This window comes from Lontra canadensis, unplaced genomic scaffold (assembly GCF_010015895.1).
Source record: "Lontra canadensis isolate GAN:19392208 unplaced genomic scaffold, GSC_riverotter_1.0 scaffold1, whole genome shotgun sequence".
NCBI lineage: Eukaryota > Metazoa > Chordata > Mammalia > Carnivora > Mustelidae > Lontra > Lontra canadensis.
Window position 1 is genome coordinate 125,607,078 of NW_022630995.1, and position 21,027 is coordinate 125,628,104.

The window sequence follows — 21,027 nt, forward strand, 5'->3', positions numbered from 1 at the left end:
AAGAAGAAGAAGAAGAAGAAGAAGAAGAAGAAGAAGAAGAAGAAGAAAAGTACAAATGTTCAGGAGTTCAAGAGAGAAATTGTCTCTATTTGGGATGACCCAGAATTCTTAGACCAGTTGCCTTAGACAATGAGCATCTCCATGCAGGGGTTCTAAGGTGGCCCTTGCGTATGGAGGACTGACCTGGCAGCCCTCACAGCTGCAAGCAGTGATCATGATGAGCCACAGTTAGTCCCTGCTGCTTCTGCATGGTGCGGTTAGCCAGCATGTGGTAGCCAGCATGTGGTGTCCAGCATCGGCGTCTCACTTTCAGCCCCCAGCTGGGGCAGGTGTTGCTGCCCATTAAGGACAAGGAGCCTACAGAACTGCTTGAGTTCATGTCCTAAGTAGTGAAGGTGGTCAGCAGGCACCCCTAAGGATCCTTAAGGAGCGGGAGGTGGGAATGGGGGTAGGGAGTCAGGCAAAATTCTTAGCAGGCACCACCAAGGCAGTGGCTCTGAATCTCTGCCTTCACATATTTATTATTTATAATGCTTCTATGGGTTTGTGGCTAATTTTCCCCTTTTGTGATTCAAACGAGCTTCCGGCAATGGCTCTAAAATGCTGCCTCATTCCGAAAATTAGAGTTTCATCGTTATTTTGAAATTCTGATATGGAAATGTTTAAGTAGATTCAAAATCTATTCACATTAAAAATAATATTGATGTTTCACCTCTGAAGGAAAAAAGGAGGAGCTGCTTTAAATACAGTTTCAACTGTTACAAATGCTTTACTTGAATGGTTTACAAATGGCTTTAATGCTTAAAATCACATACCTATGTAAACAAAATTTTTCTCTGATGGTGACAACCAAGAAAAATGAAGAGATCATTGTCCAAAACTATTAATCAGAAATTAAATATAGCCATTAGAAGCATAAAACCTAATATTAAACTGTTACGTTCAGGGAAGCAAATACAAATTTCTCATTAAAAACTCTGAAAGAGGGCACCCGGGTGGCTCAGTTATTTAAGGGTCTGCCTTCAGCTCAGGTCACAGTCCTAGGGTCCTGGGATCGAGTTCCACATCAAGTTCCACAGCAAGTCCCACGTTGGGCTCCCGGCTCAGTGGGGAGTCTGCATCTCCCTCTACCCTTTCCTCCTGCTCATGATCTCTCTCTCTCTCACTCAAATAAATAAATAAAATCTTTAACAACAACAGCAAAAACCTGAAAATTTTTATTTAAAAATTTCAAGCACATTCAATATCTAATATTTACAAAGTATACAATAATATCATATAAAATAAATGTAAGTGACCTTTTCACTAAACACAATACAAATGTCTCCAGATCCCCTCCTGTTTACTCAAGTGTATTACATATTATATTTCATAATTTTTATGTAGCCCACAATGTTAATAAAATGGTCATAAAGGACTATTTTTGAGAGTAAAGGTGAGGAATACACGTGTCTTTGGGGACAGAAAGACACAAAGGAATCTTGCAGCTCTAATTCCCCATTCAAAATGGGCTGACAATATTATGAAAGATGTTGACCACTGAGACCCCTAGATGAGGTCAATTCTCCATCTCCACATCCCAAGGCCAATTCATCTGATGCAAATGATAGTGAGTAGCAGCTAATATTTGTTCCCTCACATTGTCAGTCTTCCTTTGAAAGACTGTCTTAGCTGAAGTCTTTAAAAGTTATAGATTCAAAACTGCATCTTACGAAGATGCATTTGGCTGGGACTACAAATGATGCAGTCCGAAAAGGAGAAACTAAGGCAGGGAAGAAAAGTAGTGTGTTATTGCAAGTCAAAGGGAAAGAATGAAGAAGACCAAGCAGAAGAGTGTAGTGTAGGCACAGAGAAGAGAGAATCAAATCTTGAGATTCTGTGAAGACAAAATCTCTTGATAGTTGAAAGTATGATAAAACCAAATTAAGAGAAAAAGAAGAGCTGGCACAAGGGGGATGAACATTGAATTAAGTCACAGGGGGACCATAATATAAACCATTCAGTGAAAAGATCAAAATGCTGATTCAGAATAAGAGGAGAAACATCTTCAACTATACAGTATAATTTTCAAACAGAAAAAAGAACAAACTGAATTGTTAGTAATAATAATAGTAATTCAGACAATAATAATTCTGGTAATGATTTTTGAGATTCAGAAAGTGTTTTCCATGTTTTTGTTCTCTTCCTTTGGACAAGCTTGTAATGCTGTTGACTTTGCTGGCTGTACGCCTAGCCTGAGGATCATCTCACATAGGCAGCATTTAAAGGCACTGAGAAATTTGTTGAACTGCAATATGCTTTGTAAAATAACATTTTCATGCAAATTTTTTCCACTTGTAATATTTTCTTAAAATGATTTTTCCTTCTACATATAGCAAATACTCAAGGTAATAATATTAGCTCTGAACAAATAACACAGTACTTAGAAAAAATGTATTCATGAGTCTCTTTACCAAGTACTTCTATCAAATATTGCCTCCACGAACTAAGAATTAAACAGTATGTTAGCTTTTGTATTATAGACAAATATAAAAATAATTCACCAGTCTGCTGAATATTAGTCGTTGGGAAAACGGTAAAATAAAATCTTAAGAACGTATGTATGTTCAAGCTCTTGACTGCATTGCAAATGTGATAACTAAGTGTGAACAAAAGTCTGGCAATACTGAACTTTGGTCCTTCACAATCGTGTAATGATAATAGCACGGAGGGAAACAGCCTTCAATTTGCATCCTTGACCAGAACAAGTGAGTACAGTGAGGCAAAATATCATGATTCCTATCAAAGACTTTTCTCTCTAGGGGTTATACTGTCATAGAGAAAAATAAGTGTAAATTCCTCATAAATTGCAGACACATTATGTATTTCATAAGACTCAAAAGAAGCAAGAAATACTTCTTTTTTGTTGAAACTGTAGCCTGATCATTACAATCTTCTTTTTCATGTATTATACTATTCAAACGGATAATTATGCTTTCTTTGTTAAAAAAAAAAAGTATGGAACAAGACAAAAAAATCACCTTCTGTGACTGTGTAATATTTTTGCCATTCTCAACTATCAAAGTAGGTCACAGAGCTAGGAGAAAATGAAGGAGGAAGTTGGTAACTAATCAATTTAATCTAATAGTCTATTGATTACTTAATCAATTTAATTTTGTTTAGTATCAGTTTAGTCACCAGAAAAATTAAATCAAAGTATAAAAAGCTTTTGTAATTTAAATTTAGGAGAAAACTGGGGGAGGGGTGTCATCTTTTTTTTTAATTTACTTACAATTTACACATAATAAATTGCACAAATTTTAGTTTTGCTGAGTTTTGAAAAATGTGACCATATATTAACTGAAATGCAAACACATGTAACTGTGCTCAAAAAAGCCTCATATTTAGTCTGTTATTATTATTTTCTTGAAATTCTTAAAAACTTTATCTTTGAACTTGTGCTTTGTAAGTTGAGTCTGATTGGATGAAGTAGCAATGGTGTGCTCCACTGTTCCTTGTTGCCCCATTCTCACATGGGCTTTACAATGTCCCACAAGGACAGAATTCCAGAGGACAAATGATGAGTTAGGTTCAGTTAGACTCAGTGTGAGGTAACCATGTCACCTCTAGGAATGAAAAAGCATGGGCACCACTAGCCTCAGATGTCACCGTCCATTCCAGTCGGAACTTGCTTCAAACACAGAAAGAAAGCAATGGGGTTCTGAGAAACACTAATGACCAAAGAGCCCTAACCTATCATTTGCTAGTTGTGATCACTTACGCTGAAAATGATGATATAAAAAGAAAGGAAAGATAGCATAAGCCATAGTTCCTTTACCCTTCATGCTTTATTCACCAGTAAGCAGAAGTGACAGAGCATTGGCAGAATGTTTATATATCAGGCCATGAAATAAAAACAGTTTTATGAGTTTTGTGCAGAACTTTCACTGTTTGGATAAGAACAAAATACATATGTATGCATGAGCCACAAAATATGAATCATGTGATTTTAGTTATTCTGCATACAAGATAAATGTTCTTACATTTGCATTTAAAACTAACATTGCACAATATAAGGATGACCAATAAATTTTAATATTTAATATTAAATTTAAATACAATGATTTTAATTTTTAATTTTTCCTTGTCAAGAACAACATTGAATAACAAATTTAAAATGCCATCATAATTCAAAAGACTTTGGAAGGAAGAAAAACTTTATGTCTTAGTACCTTTAATGACTTTTTTTCTTGCTTTATGAACAATGCTCCCCATTTTCATTTTGCACTGGGCTATTCAAATAATGCGGCCAACTCTGCTGTGTATAAATGGAATCTTACAATGCAGCTTCCTTGTGTCTTATCTTTTTAAGGTAAATATAAGCTATTATAAGATTCCTCCATGTTATTATGTGTGGCAGCATTTCATTTCTTCCTATACTTGAGTAGCATTTCATTATATGATTACCATTTCCCCTGTTGATGGACGTTTGTATTATTTCAAGTTTAGAGTTGTTAGGAATAAAGGTGTCAGGGGTGTCTGGGTGGCTCACTAGATTAAGCATCTACCTTCAGCTCAGGTCAAGATCTCAGGGTCCAGGGAGCAAGCCCCATATCAGTCTCCCTGCTCAGTGAGGAGTCTACTCCTTCTGCCCCTTTCTCCATTCTTGCCATCTCTCTCTCCCAAATAAATAAATACCATCTTTTTTTAAGTATTTTTAAAAAAGAATAAAGGTGCCATGAACACACTTATATAGGTCTTTTGTGAATATGTGTTTCATTTCTCCTAGGTAATCACTAGGAGTAGAATTCCTAGATCATAAAAAAATTGTGACAGATACAGAAGAAAAGCATTTAACAAAATAGTAAAAAAGATTATTTATACTCCTTGTTATTTATTTATACTCCTAGAAGGAGCATAAATAAATACTCTCTTTTGAGTATATTAAATTTAACATTTTGATGAATGAATAAAGAAGAGGTGGTACATACATATACAACAGAATATTATTCAGACATAAAAAGAATGAAATACTGCCATTTGCAACAACAGGGATGGAGCTAAAGAGTATAACGTTAAGCGAAATAAGTCAGAGAAAGACAAATAAGGAAAAATTAACATTTTCTGTATTTGTTTCAGAATCCCTCTATTAAGGAATAAAACATTTGAAACAACTAAGATTCCATCCCAGCTAATTTTCCAACATCCCCAGATGTAAAATGAAACTTAAGTTCGATTGTATCATTCCAAACACATTTTATGCAAGCATATATCCATAAACTATGTATACATTTTTAAATGCTATAGAATTTATGTAGAAATTGTATCACACTCAATTATCATTCTGTGGTTTGCTTTTTTCCCAACATTATTGAGATTTAGCCATTTTGATAACTTTCTTTGCTTCTTTATTTCACCTTTTCTTTCAGCTAAACCCTTCACAGTAATACCAAACTAGAGTTTACTTATTCATTTCTCTACTGATAATTTGGCTGATCCCACATTTATCATTTTTACTGTTATGAACAACATTGAAATAGACACACTTGCACCTGTCACCTTGTCCATGTATGAGAATTAATATGTAGCTATAAATTGTCAATTTGCAGGGTATGTGCACTTCGACTTTATTGAACATCATAAAACTATCCTCCAAAATTGTTGTGCTAATTTACATTCCCACAAGCAATGTCAGAGTTCTCATTCACCTCATGTCATCACCAATAGGTAATATAACTAAACTTTTAATTTTTTTCTAATTATGGGTGCGTTTCCCAAATTACTGAGAGTTTGAACATCTTTACATATGTTTATAGACCACATATATGTCCTCTTTTGTGAATTATCTATTCCTGTCTTAGGCCTATTTTGCTTTTATTTTTGGTGTTTTTCCAAATTCTATCCTAATGTCATACAGATATTCTTCTATATTTCCTTTCAAAAGTTTTAAGATTTAGATTTTCACAATAGATCTATAATCTACCAGAACATTATTAATTTTTTTACAGAGAGTGCAAGGTTGGTATCTAAACTATTTTTTCCCATCTGGTTACCAATTGTTCACCCTGTATAATAAGCCTTTTTCCACCAATGGTATACAGTGCCACCTTGTTAGAGTCCCAGTTTCTGTAAATGTATATGTGAAAGGGTGTGGGGGGGGAGCAGTGTTTGTGTGTGTACACATGCATGTATATGTGGGGTCTATTTGCATCTCCCAATATCAAAACCATGTTGAGTTAATCACCATTATTTTATAAAAATCTTGGAATCTGGTGAGACATGTTAGTCTTTTCTAATAGATTCTTTCATATTTAATAGTTTCTTATTTAATAATTCCAAAGGGGGAATTTTGTGATTATGCAATACTCCCTTTTGACTATATTAAATTTAGTGTTCTGATGAATGAATAAAGAAGAGGTGGTACATATATATATAACGGAACACTATTCAGCCATAAAAAGAATGAAATATGGCCATTTACAATGACAGGGATGGAACTAGAGACTGTAATGCTAAGCTAAATAAGTCAGAGAAAGACAAATACCATATTATTTCATTCATATGTGGAATTTAAGAAACAAAACAAATGAACAGATAAGAAAAGAGAGAGAGAGAGAAACAAAGAAACAGGCTCTTAAACATAGAAAACAGACTGATGGTCACCAGAGGGGTGGTGGAGATGGGTGAAACAGATGATAAGTACACATATCATGATGAGCACTGAGTAATGTATAGAAGTGTTGCATCACAATATTGTACACCTGACATTAATATAACACTGCATATTGACTACACAGGAATTAAAATTGAAAACAATAAAAATAAGTTTACTGTTTTCCTAGGCCTATAACATGAAAAACAGTTTTTTTAATAACTCAGTCTCAAAATTCCTATTAGTAATATATGCTTCTGTCATAGAAAACATTATGGCAAATAAAAATACACTCGTGAAGTGCCTGGCTGGCTCAGTCAAAAGAGCATCTGACTCTTGATGTTGGGATCATGAGTTCAAACCCTACATTAGGCATAGAGATTGCTTAAATAAATAAAAACTTTCAATATATAGATATACTAACAGGTAGCTAGGAAGTTTATGCAACATTTAGCAAAACATTATCTTATGATTTCCAATAGCTCTGCAAAATAGATTTTCCCCCATTTAACAGGGGGAAATCTTCAGAACACTTAAGTAAATTGTCCAAAGTCACACTGATATGCTGTTATTAAGCAGCAAATCCACATATCTAATTCTACATTGTGACATTTCCAGTGCATCCTATTGTCCTTTTATAATGACCATTATGGACTCTACCACCACTTTTTTTACAAGTTCACTTTTCACATGTAGAGCTCATGCCCCTCAATTATAAGAGTATGAACCCAAGAAGACAGTGCTCAAAGACGTTAATATAGTGCCTCACATACCAAAGGTGCATGATAAACATTCACTGATTACCTAGAATATAGAGATATACCTTATAAGTTATTGATTTTTTTAAATAGCTTTATCTTAAAAAAAGAGAGATTAAAGCTTCTGAGTCTGTGTTATTTGGCATCACAGTAGAAGTGATACAATTTAGCTCTTGAAATAGAAAATTAGGCAGAAAGAGTTTGGTGGGCATTCAGCTGACCCATGTCCATCACATCCTTCAAGTACAGTGAATCAACTTCCTGACCTCCAGTGGGCAATTCTCAGGAAGAAAGATTTAGAGATCAGCTGGATAGAGCTAGACTATGTAGTATAACGTCAAAATTTGGATTTTAGCCTATAGGTAACTGTGTAACACAAAGTTATTGGTAAAAAAAAAAAAAAAAAAGAAGTAAGCTAAGAAAGAGCAAAAAGTTCAAGCAAACTTAGTCCTAATATGTTGTCACATCCACATACCATTTGTACAATTAGTTGTGTAATATTTATCTTTAAAATTAATTCATTTTAAAACTTGGCAATAATATATGAGAAATTACAAACTGGACATGCTTTTCAGACCTTTCCCAATATTTTAAAACAAGTATGGAACTATAAAAATAAAAATGGCTCCCATTTTTTGCATGACTGGAGTACGCTATAGTGAAAAGCTTTGCCTTGTTGTTTATTAGATATGTGACACGTGCCAATGACCTAATGTCTGTATGCTTCAGTTCCCTCATCTGTGAAATGGAGAGATGATACAAAGATGAACATACAAATGATGTTCAAAGGTGTTACGATGTTTACTTGATTACAAAACTGCAGGCCCAGCTCTTCCAGGGAAGATGGTGGAGTAGGAGGACCCTAGGCTCACCAGTGATACAAATATTTTCCTATTGATTAGTCACAGAAATTTATGCAAATGAAACATTATTAAAATTGGTTGTTAGGGGTGCTTGGGTGGTTCAGTCAATTAAGCGCCTGCCTTTGGCTCAGATCATGATCTCAGAGTCCTGGAATTGAGTCCCATATTGGGGTCCTTACTCAGTAGGGAGCCTGCTTCTCCCCCTGTTTGTGCTCTCTCTCTCTGTGTCAAATTAATAAACAAAATCTTGATGGAAGGAAAGAAGGAAGGCAGGGAGGGAGGGAGGAAGGAAGGAAGGAAGGAAGGAATTGGTTGTTATCCCAAAAAGACAGGAATGATACTGATAGAGGAATCAAAGATTAGGAAAGACTAAAATGGACTTTTCTTTGGGAAGTATTCTCATGCTTTGGACATTTACGAGGTATAATATAGTTTTGTTTTGAAATGTCATCTTGACCCAGTTTGGAGGCCCTGGCTAGAGGCCAGTCAGTTCTCTTTCTTGAGCAGTTGATGAAGTCCATATCCCAACCCCTTCCCTTACCTTCTGGGTCTCTCACACTCCAGGACCAACAGGTACCCACCCTAATTGTCCCAGGCCAGGAAACCAGACAGCTCCAGACAGCCTGTATGTCAGCAGCCCTGGAAAATGTTCAAATTAGCCAATTCACATGGAGCCCCTGAAACCTAGCTAACTCTACCTTGCTTATCATACTTAAGCCACTTCTTATGGCAACTTCCTGTTGCCATGTCCCCAGGCAACCTCCTCTGTGACCCTGTGTGACAACTTTACTCATTTGGAGCTGGATGTCACAAAAAATTCTGCATTTCATTTATCCCAGTGCCTGTGTGTTGTGTCCTAACTTCCAAAGAACCTACAATCTTACCTAATATTTTATCATTATATGACATGAAGTCATGATAGATGGTTGTAAGTTTTCTCTCATTCCTTAGTATGCATGGCTAATTTCTAATTATTTCTTTCTAAAAATAATTTGTTACTTTTACAATTAGAATTTCCAGAGAAGCTCTCAATAGGAATATACTCAGGAGATGAATTTTGGACACAAATAAAGAAGCTAGTATTTTCTCAGATAACTAAAATATTTTGCATGATCTTACCATCCAAGAACCCAAGAAAAAAGGTATGGGAAAGATAATAATTGTAAAAATACAGTCAATAAGAACTTTCTCATACCTACCACTGATAGTGACCTTGCTACATAAAGGAAAGGCTAGTGAAAATTTTAGAAAATGATTAAATTTTATTTTTTAAGCTTTTAGGATTGTTAGAGTATTGTACTGCTGTGCCCAATCTCTCTACTAACCAACATATCTTTGTTGATATCGTGAATCATATTTATAAACTAAGAAAGCTTGCAGTACTAAAAAGAGCCATAGCTGTGGCATCAGAACAATCTGGATTCCAGTCTTGACTTAGTCACTATCTACCTTATGACACTTGGCAGATCATTGCAACTACTTTTTAAATATCATATGTACATGCATTTATACTTTTCCCATAAATGCATAAGTATGGTATCATGTTTAAAACACTCATTTTTTAAAATCTTTTCCTATTTTAGTTTGTTCCTCTATCATCCCCAGGTTCCATATCACATGCCCCCACCCACCCACATACCTCTAGATACTGGTGTGAAGTTGGAATTTATCATCTATATTTTTTCAGGTTTATACATGATGTACAAACATATACACATACATGTATCATATACAGGTACATCTACATATATACACATGTGGTGTGCATATCATCTGTGTAAAGGAAACTAATAACCAACTCATTATACACACACATGTTTCTTGCCTTTTTTTTAATTTATTTTTTTTTATTTTTTATAAACATATAATATATTTTTATCCCCAGGGGTACAGGTCTGTGAATCTCCAGGTTTACACACTTCATAGCACTCACCATGTTTCTTGCCTTTTTTCACACATCTCATGTAAATCACATTATGTCTGGTAGGATAGTTATATTTTCTTTCAATTGTGTGCCTATACTATAATTTATTCAGCCATTCTTTTATTGATGAACATTTACTTTTCTTTATTTACTTATGTATTCATTTCTCGTTTGCTGTATTCATTTGCTTACTTATTTTCGCCACATTTTAGCAATAGACATCTTTGAAAATATATTCTTACTGAGGCTCATAATTCCATGTGATGTTTCCCAAGTAAAGGATACTGAGTTAAAATGCATATTATTTTAAAATATTTAATAGATATTCCATAATTGCCTCCCCAGAAAGTGGTCACAGTAATATTGTCATAAACATGTTTGAGAGTTCATGTTCCCTATATCCTGGCAGCAACTGGTGGGAGCAGTCTTTTCAAATGCAGCCAATCTGATGTGAAGTGATATCTGGGTATTATTAGTTTGGCCTTCCTTTCTGCTTTTGTTCGTCATTTGGATTTTCTCTTTTATTCATGGCCTGTACATGTTTGTCATATTGTTTATCTATTTGTTAATATAACAAAGAAGCAATATAACAAATATTATGTCAGATATTTATAAATATTACATATCCGTTTGTTTTGTTAATTGAATTTTTATCATAAGTTTTTAATTTTTTAAATCAAATATGCCTCAAATATGGCTATCTAAGTTTCTAAGCTTATTTAAGATCTTCTACAGGGGCATCTGGGTGGTTCAGTTGGTTACGCACCAACTTTTGATTTCAGCTCAGGTCGTGATCTTGGGGTCATGGGAAAGAGCCCCACATCAGAGTCCACACTCAATGGAAGTCTGCTGGAGATTCTCTCTTTCTCTCTCTCTCTCTGCCCCTCCCCTCCTCAAATAAGTAAATCTAAAAAATAATAATAATAATAAAGATGACCTTTCACAAACCTAGACTGTGCATGTAGCTTAGATTTTATTGTAGGAGTTTTATCGTCTTATTTCTTACACTTGATTGGTAATATATCATCGATCCCCTTTGTGTCAGCACCATTTATTAAATAATTAAAAAAAGAGCTTTGTCATTCACTAGATTTTATTCTTTTTTTTAAGATTTTATTTAGTTATTCATCAGAGAGAGAGAGAGAGTAAGCAGAGGGAGCAGCAAGCAAAGGGAGAAGCAGGCTCCCAGTAGAGCAAAGAGCCCAATGTGGGACTCAGTCCCAGGACCCTGGGGACATGACCTGAGCTGAAGGCAGACACCCAACTGAGTCATTCTGGCATCCCTCACTAAATTTATTCTTAAGCATTTCAGTTTTGTTACTATTACAATTTTTTTTTCATTTACTTTACTGAGGTTTATTACCAGAGTAGAAACAATACTGGTATTTAAATTTACCTAATATTTGGTCATTTTATTGCTCACTAAAAGCCTGAAATTTAATCATAGTACTACTGAACACTTCCCTTACCTTAAAATTTACCACTATATTGCCAAAAGATTATTTACTGCAGTTCCTTTCACCCAGCAAATCATGTTTAGGTATGAAAAAAAATTATAAGACGTACAAAAAGTGGGAAAAAAGTTTTAAGAGAGAAAGCAAGCATCAGAACCAGACTCAGAAATGACAGAGATATTGGAATGAGCAGACCAGGAATTTAAAATAACTCTGACTGACCTACTAAGGGCTCTAATGAAAAAAGTAGACAGTATGCAAGAACAGATGAGCAATGCAGGCAGGGACATGGGAATTCCAAGGAAAAACCATAAAGGTAATGCTAGAGATCAAAAACACTCTTAACAGAAATGAAGAACTTTTGTGATCAAGCTGATGAGAAGATTATAGTTGGCTGAGGAGATAATCTCCACACTTGAGGATATCTCATTAGAAATTTCCAAAACTGAAATGCATACAATGTCTGCTCTCAGACCACAACGGAATTAACCTAAAAGTCAATAACAAACGGATAGCTGGAAAATCACCAAATACAGGGAGAGTAAGCAACACACTTCCTTATTAACACATGTGTCAAAGAAGAAATCTCCAGGAAAATTTTTAAATGTTTTAAACTAAATGAAAATGAAAATACAACTTATCAAAATGTGTAGGATGCAATTAAAGTAGTACTTAGAAGGAAATTTATAGCATTGAGTGCATGTATTAGCAAAAAAGAAAACTCTAAAATCAATCATCTAAGCTCCCACCTAAGGATAACAGAAAAAAATGAGCAAATTAGATCCAAAGTAACTAGAAGAAATAATGAAAAGTAGAGCAGAAATTAATGAAACTGAAACAGAAAATCAATAGGAAAAACAACAAAATCAAAAACTTGTTGAAAAAATCAATAAAATTAATAGACCTCTAGCCAGGCTAACCAAAAAAAAAAAAAAAAAGCAGATACAATTTGCTAATATCAGAAATGGAAGAGAGGACAATATTACAGATCCCTTTATAAAAATGGACAATCATCCCTTACTAAATGGATAATAAAGGAATATTATGAACAACTTGATGCACATAAAGTTGATATCCTAAATGAAATGGATTGGTTCCTTAAAATACAAAATCTGCCAAAATTCACAGAAGAAGAAATGGACAATCTAAATACCCAAAGCAATCTACACACTTAATGCAATCCCTATCAAAATACCAGCAACATTTTTCACAGAATAATCTCAAAATTTATATGGAACCATGAAAGACCCTGAATAGCTAAAGCGATCCTGAAAAAGAAAAGCAGAGCTGGAGACATCACAATTCTGGACTTCAAGTTATATAACAAAACTGAAGTAATCAAAACTATATGGCACTGGCACAAAAACAAACACATAGATCAATGGAACAGAATAGAAAACCCAGAAATGAACCCACAACTATATGGCTGATTAGTTTTTGACAAAGCAGGAAAGAATATCCAGTGGAAAAAAGTCCCTTCAACAAATAGTATTGGGAAAATTGGACAGTCACATGCAGAAGAATGAAACTGGACCACTTCCTTACACCATCACGAAATAAATTCAAAATGAATGAAAGACCTAAATGTGAGACGGGAGACCATTAAAATCCCAGAAGACAACACAAGCAACAACATTTTGACCTCAGCCATAGCAACACTTAGTTTTATTTAAAACATCACCAGTTAAAAGCTAAGATTTTAACAATTTTCTCTTTCTTAGAATATAGTTCAGGTGACTGAAAAGGCCTTGACATGGCATGGCCAAGATAGTCATAATGATCCTTACATGTATGATTCAGTCACCCAAAAGGCAAATTGTGAAACCTGCCCAAGAATACACTAGATGGAACATTCTGGAGCTAATCAGCTGATGCAGCTGTGTGCCAAGTTATCTGGGAACACATTCCTGAAAATCACTCAAAGACTGAAATGGTACACTGAGAGAGAACATTAAGATGTGCAATTGTTTGTGGGTAGCTGTGCACCGAAGTATCTTGGAGAATCCCACTGTGAATAAAGAAATGATGGCCAATAAAGGGTACAAGGGTCACTGGAGTCAACCTTGATTCCTTTTTCTTACTCAGAGCCTAACCTGAATTAGCATTTTTCTTTACAAATTTAGCCCATAAACCAGTCACATGACCCTTATCACAATAGGTGGCTTAGAGTGGTTGACTGAGAATAGACCAAGAAAGAGTAAAGGAACACACACACACACACACATACAATCTGCCCTACACCAAGTAAACAGAATTTCATTAGTATGCTTTGTTGATTATGAATTTGCTTAAAGGTAAATATTTGGAGGGACAGTTTAATCTATTGGTATTTTGCCCCATATTGTGAATTACATATGACAAATAAGTATGCAATTTGAAAAAAAAAAAAAACTTTAGTTACTATAACACTGCAGAGAGTTTACATTTGGTAGCTAGATGATTCTATTTTGCTGGGCTCCCATATGAGTATGCATGTGAACAGGTAGGAATTGAGGGAGAAGATAGATTCTTCCCCTACTAAAAATCACATTTAAAAGTCCAAAAAAAATCTGGAAGGAAGAATAAAGTTATAAATTTAGGCAATAAATCAGGGAAGTGAGCTAAGTGACCCTTGATGGTCTTGTGGCAAAGAAAAAGACTTTATATTTAAGGAATACCTCAGGTTTTTTGCTTATAGACATACGAAGTATTACCTCCCTCCTCCAAATCACCTGTGAAATAACCAGCAAGTTCTATACAGCTCACTAATGTTTTTATCTGAAACAAATTCTTTGGGGGCAAGTTCACAGAAGGCAATGAAGGGACAGCTGACATCTCAATCACCACTGGACTGAGAACTGCTGGAATTAGAGTCTGAAAGTGCAGTCGGACTTACTGTCTTACCTAATTTTAGTGCCGGACGTGGAGGTAGAATGGAAAATATTGTATATACTTTCAGTATATGAAAAAGCTGATTCATTCAATCAGCTGCTCAGTAAAGAGCACCTATTTTGTGTGCTTTGATATAATGGAAGTTTTCATTCTTGAAATCATTTACAAAATCTGAAAGAAGCAGTGAAGCCAAGTGATTAAGCATTGAGATTCAAACCTTGGTTTCAGCACTTAACTGGCTATTAACCTTAGGTAAGTTTTCCAGGCTTGCTTCCTTTTTTTTTTTTTCTTTTTTCTGGGGGGCAGGGAAGGCTCTAAATACTAAATATTCTTTGTTTTTTAAGTTTGTAAACTCTAGTTAGTTAACATACAGTGTGATATTAGTTTCTGGGGTAAGATGGAGTGATTTAACACTTCCATACAACACCCAGCCCTCATCACAAGTGCCCTTCTGAATCCCCATTACCTATTTCACCCTTCCCCTACCCGCCTCCCCACTGGTTCCTTGATTCTCTCATTGGTGAAGTGAAGACGGTACTTTTGCTCTGCTACAACATGTGTCTGTGTAATGTGAATTGACTCATTCATGACTGGTAAATGAGAGAAGGCCATCAATATAATGCATTAATGTGCTGGTTCACATGAAATTTTTCTCTACATGGTTTGTGTTTCACATCACTAAGTATCAGCAGCTGAATTCAAGGTATGTGAAGACTCAGATGTGTGAGATTTGAGGAAATGCAGGGCTATACGTGGTGCAAACTGGGCTCGCTCTTACTGTTGGGTAAGTGTGACTTGATTTGGCACATAATCTGTCTTGCAATGACTATCTGCATGGTGCTTCCTGACTTGGTGCATGTCACCTCTAAAGAGTGTCTGTACTTGGGGCACCCGGGTAGCTCAGTTCGGCTCAGGTCATGATCCCAGAGTCCTGGGATCGAGCCCCACATCAGTCTCCCTGCTTGGCAGGGAACCTGTCTCTGTGTGTGTGTGTGTGTGTGTGTGTGTGTGTGTGTGTGTCTCAACTGGATTAATAGCATAAAAATCTCTGACATCCCCACCACTTACTGTGTTCTAGGTTATATTCTGAGCACTTCACATGTAAATGTCAGATGAAGCTGGCACTACATAAATATTCACTTAAAAGAAATGTTCAACTACTATATATGCCCATAGTTCCTTGAATCAAAGACATAGGTTATGCCATTGCATAACTTAGGAGAGAGGTATGCAAACCAAAGGCACTGCATATTTGATATTTTGTATTGTATGATAATTTCCTGCTGGTGGGAAGTACAGTGTCTGGTTTTAACAAAATCATATGATGGTAGTAACCTGTGTTGAAGAAGAGGATCCCCTTCTAAATAGTAGCGAGGGGCTGTTAGGGCCAGTAAAGGACCTGCCATGAATAGTCTTTAGCTCATAAAAGCTCCCATTTATAGTCAGATCTCAAATTATGGGAGTAGCATATTAATTTATATTTATTTTAAAACTGTGATTAGTGACTTATCTCTCATACGATTATGGCATGACATTAGGCAAGACATGGCATAGACAAGCTATGACATTAGGGCAAAGGAGACCCCAGGGATCTTTTGTTTGCCTAAGTGATTTCTTCCTAACCAAGGCTCAAGACCAGTATGGTAAAGTTTATCTTTGTCACCCTTATTCTTCCTTTCCCTTTCTTTTTGCGCTTTGTGATCAGGTGATGGGGTCTTGAATCCCTTCCATTGTATCAAAGCACATATAATAGCTGCTCAGTAAATAGTAACTGGCTGATGGAATGATTCATTTTTGTCATATACCAAGGGGATATTCAAACTTTTCCATTCTACCTCCTCATCTGGCACCATAATGTACTAAAGTAACTCCTACAGGGCTTGGTTTTCTGTTTTTTATTTTTATACTTTTTTACAAATATTCCAGGAGGCTACTCCTTTTTTTTTTTCAGCTTTACCAGAGGGTAATTGCCAAGTACAATTATAGAATATTTGAAGTGTACACTCTGTGATTGATATACGTATACACTGAGAAAGGACTAACACATGGAATTAATTAATACATCCATCACCTCATATACTTCTTTTTTTCTCTCTCCTTTTTTTTTTTTTTTTTTTTTGGTGAAAACACTTAAATTTTCCTCTCTTAGCAAATTTAAATTATACAATTTGGTGCTATCAACATAGTCATCATGTTATACATTAGATCCTAAGACCTTATTGATCTTATAACTGAAAGTTTGTACCCTTTACCAACTTCTCTATATTTTGCCCACCCCCCGGCCCCCAGCCCCTGATAATGGCTTTTTTACTCTCTGTTTCTATGGGTTCAACTTTTTGTTTTTTTAAATTCCACATATAAGTGATATCATGCAGTATTTGTCTTTATCTGGCTTATTTCCCTTAGCCCTTCAGATACATTCACAATGTCACAAATGACAAGATTTCTTTCATGAGGCACCTGGGTGGCTCAGTCAGTTAAGCATCTGCCTTCAGCTCAAGTCATGATCCCAGGGTCCTAAGATCAAGTCCCACATCAGGCTACCTGCTCCATTGGGAGTCTGTTTCTCCCTCTGCCCCTTCCCCTGCTGTGCTCATGCACACATGCACTCTCTCCTTCTCTCTCACAAAAATAAATAAATAAATAAATAAATAAATAAATATCTTTCCTAAGGCTGAATAATACTCCATTGTATATTTCTATCACATTTTCCTTACCTATCAATAGACACTATTCACAGTGAAAAGACAACCTACAAATGGAAGAAAATATTTTCAAGTCATATATCTGATAAGGAATTAATGCCCAGAATATACACAGAACTCCTAAAATGCAACAAACAACTTGATTCAAAAATGGACAAAGACTTGAATGGACATTTACCAAAGGAGACATATAAATGACCAATGAGCTTATGAAAAGATACTGTACATAAGGGAAATGCAAATCAAAACTACAATGAGATATCACCTCAGACACATTAGGATAGCTACTTTCTAAAAAACAAAACAAAACAAGTGTTAGCAACAAATGTTAGGTAGGAATGTAAAATGGTAAAGCCACTGGAAAAATAGCATGGAAGTTCCTCAAAAAATTAAAAATAAGACTATCATATTGATTTAGCAATTCCCCTGGATATATGCCCAAAAGAATTAAAAGCAGGATCTCAAAGAGTTATTTGTACACCACATTTATAGCAGCATTATTCACAATAGCTAAAAAAGTGGAAACATACAAGTGTCCATCAGCCAATGAGTGGTTAAGCAAAATGTGGTGTATACATTCAATGAAACATTATTCAGCCTTAAAAGGAAGGAAATCCTGCAAATGGTACAAGAGCATGAACCTTGAGGGTATTATACTGAGTGAAAAAGACAGATAAGGTGTCCTTCCGCCTGTATGAGGTACTTGGAGTCATCAAAATCATAGACAGAAAACATCATAGTGTTCACCAGGAGCTGGGTGGAGGGGGGAATGCGCAGTTATTGTTTAATAGGTATAGACTTTGAGTGTTACAAATTGAAATGAGTTATGAGGATGGATGGTGGTAATGGCTGTAGAACAAAGTGAGTGTGTTTAATACCACTGAAGTGTATGTTTAAAAGTGGTTAAGATGGTAAATTTTATTTTATGTCTGTTTCAACACAATAAAGAAAAGGTGGTGGAAGAGAAAAAAATTCCTAAGCAGCCACTGGTAGACTCAGCTTTTCCCCTACCTTGGCTACCGTGAATAATGAGCTTGGGAGTACAGATATCTCTGTAGAGATATTAAGGGATCTTAATTTCCTCAAGAAATTTCCTCAAGAAATAATCTTGAGGAAATTCCGCACTGTTCTCCAGAGTGGCTGTACCAGTTTTCATCCACACCAATAGTCCACGACCTTCCCTTTTCTCTGTTTCCTCAACAGCCTTTATTTCTTGTTTGTTTGATAATAACCATCCCTAAAGGTAGAAGATGATAACTTTTGTGGCCTTTCCCTGATGATTCATGATGCTGAGCATCTTTTCATGTGTCTGTTGTCATTTGCATGACTTCATTGGAAAAATGTCTCTTCAGGTCCCCAAAAGCGTTGTTTATAACAGGTGGTTAGAATAGTGTGACCCTGTCTGCCTCACCTCTGTACATTCTACGTGCAGAGAGAGCATTCATTGCAGTCAATTGGTGTACCTGGTTTGGAAAATTAATCTGGTAATTATTATGGTAGTCAATCCAAGAGCAAAATTCAATTATTGCAGGTGATCTGACCTAAAGCTTAATAATTCCCCTATAAATTGATATACTAATTTATTCCACATATGTATATGTAGGAATATATTCTGGTCTAGTTTTCCTAGGTTTTCGTACTAATTATTCATTGTATTTGAATTCTCTGAAGATAAGTGCCCACTTCACTGTCAGCAGTAGTCATTGCTCTTCATTCTTTGTCCCAAGGAAATAACTCCTGTAGGGTGGGAAATCACCTATCTTTCTCACAGCTGCTTACCACACACATAGGCTATTACGCTGATCTGAAGGCAAGATGTTCTATAAGAGTCCGTGCGCTGCTTCTTGCCTCCTTCAGTTTCTCTCTTTCTTCTGTTTAGGCATAGCATCGACTTATAGAGGTTTAAAAAAAAAAAAAAGAAAAGAAAAGAAAATGCAGCATTACATATAGGCATTTGTTCTAGCCCTGTGTTGGTTTATTTTGTTTTTCAGAAAATATTTGTTATATTTTTCAAATAGTTTACCAGTTTACTTACCCAATTAGTTTCTTAGCTCAGCCTTACATATTTAAAAAAAAAAAAATCACGGGGCACCTGGGTGGCTCAGTCGGTTAAGCATCTACCTTAAGCTCAGGTCATGATCCCAGGGTCCTGGGATGGAGCCCTGCATCATCAGGCTCCCTGTTCATCAGGGAGTCTGCTTCTCTCTCTCCCTCTGCTGCTCCCCCTGCTTGTGCTGTCTCCGTGTCAAACAAATAAATAAAATATTTAAAAATAAATAAATTAAAATAAAATAAAATTAGAGACGTTCACCACACACACACACACAAAATGCCCAGCAACAGATCCTTGTTGCTATGAAATAAATGGTCTCTATCTTGCTCTCCCTAGACTCACACATACATTGTGATTGAGGCAAAAAAAGAGGTCATGGAAGGACAGCCTACTGAAGCTTCTTCCAATTTTAAACATCCTCGGCCATTTCACAAGGGATTGGAATTTCAAGCACACAAATCAGAGGAGTTTGAGACTGGCTCCGTGATGCTCTGCATAGTAATTGAAAAATTCTGTTAAGTTGTATCATGTGCCAAGAAACCTCTGAGCCTCTCTAGACCTAACTTTGAGTCTGCAGAAGCAGAACCAGTATTACCAAACAATATCTTATCAAATTGAGTCAAATTGAGTAGCTATTTTTCATTCATCCTTTACGGAGGTGAAATAGCACCATGGTGACGAATATGGGCTTTGGGGTTACACTGTCTGATCAGTCACTTGCCAGTTGGGTGGCGTTAGGCATGTTACTTAATCCCACCAAGAGTTACTTTTCTTATCAATAAAAGAAAGAATCCAAGTCAATAATTTGTGTAAAGTATTTATCACAGTGCCTGACAATAAACATTCAATTAATTTTATTCATGAAAATAACAAAGCAAATCATACTTGCAGTCTTTACTGGTATACACAGTATGTGCAGATCATAGATCATCAAACATTGGAAAGTAACTCTTAGACTCATTCTGCAACGAGTCTGTTGCCATGAGTTAAGCACAGATTAAGGAAACGTATTTTAGTCCAGGTAAATTAGAACTAAAGTTCCTCAGATTAACTGAAAATTCACAAAGGGCAGACAATGAAAGTTTCACACACCGAGATTTTTACAATCTATAACTTCCTTAAAATTAGAACTTTCCATAGAATGGTCAAAAAGACTTGAATGAAACCTGTTTTTATAACTAAAATATTTGTAATTATATTAAAGATTACTAGGCACTTAAATCATAGAAATTATAACTGTACACAGATATTTCAAATATCACTACAAAAATTTAAACTGATGCATTAAAGACTTTTGAACTAAACATTATCAAACTCCTAAGGCATCCATTATGCTAAGACATTTAGTGCCATATAAAAACACCATGATTCAATAACATGTATGACCTTTATTAAGAATTCAGTGTATCTCAAGTTATGTGCCAGGAACTAAATATCATGAGATTAAATTCTAGCCTTCAATAAATTCATCATGTAAAAATTCATAAACTAAAAAAAAAAAAAAAGACAAGCAACAATCTAAATGCACTTTTTAAGCACTGTAACAGAGACATGCTGAAACAGCTAGGGGAGAAAGGAAGAAATCAAAGTGGAATGAAGATAATAGGAATCCAGAAAGCCAGAGAGAACTGATCATCATTGAACTATACCTAAAAAAATAAGTAAAAAATTTCTAGCCTGTATTTTCCAGGCTGGCAGGGTCAAAATAGTATGGAGGAGTAAATATATATGGCAGGCTTGTTTTCCATTGACACACTATCGTTTAAGC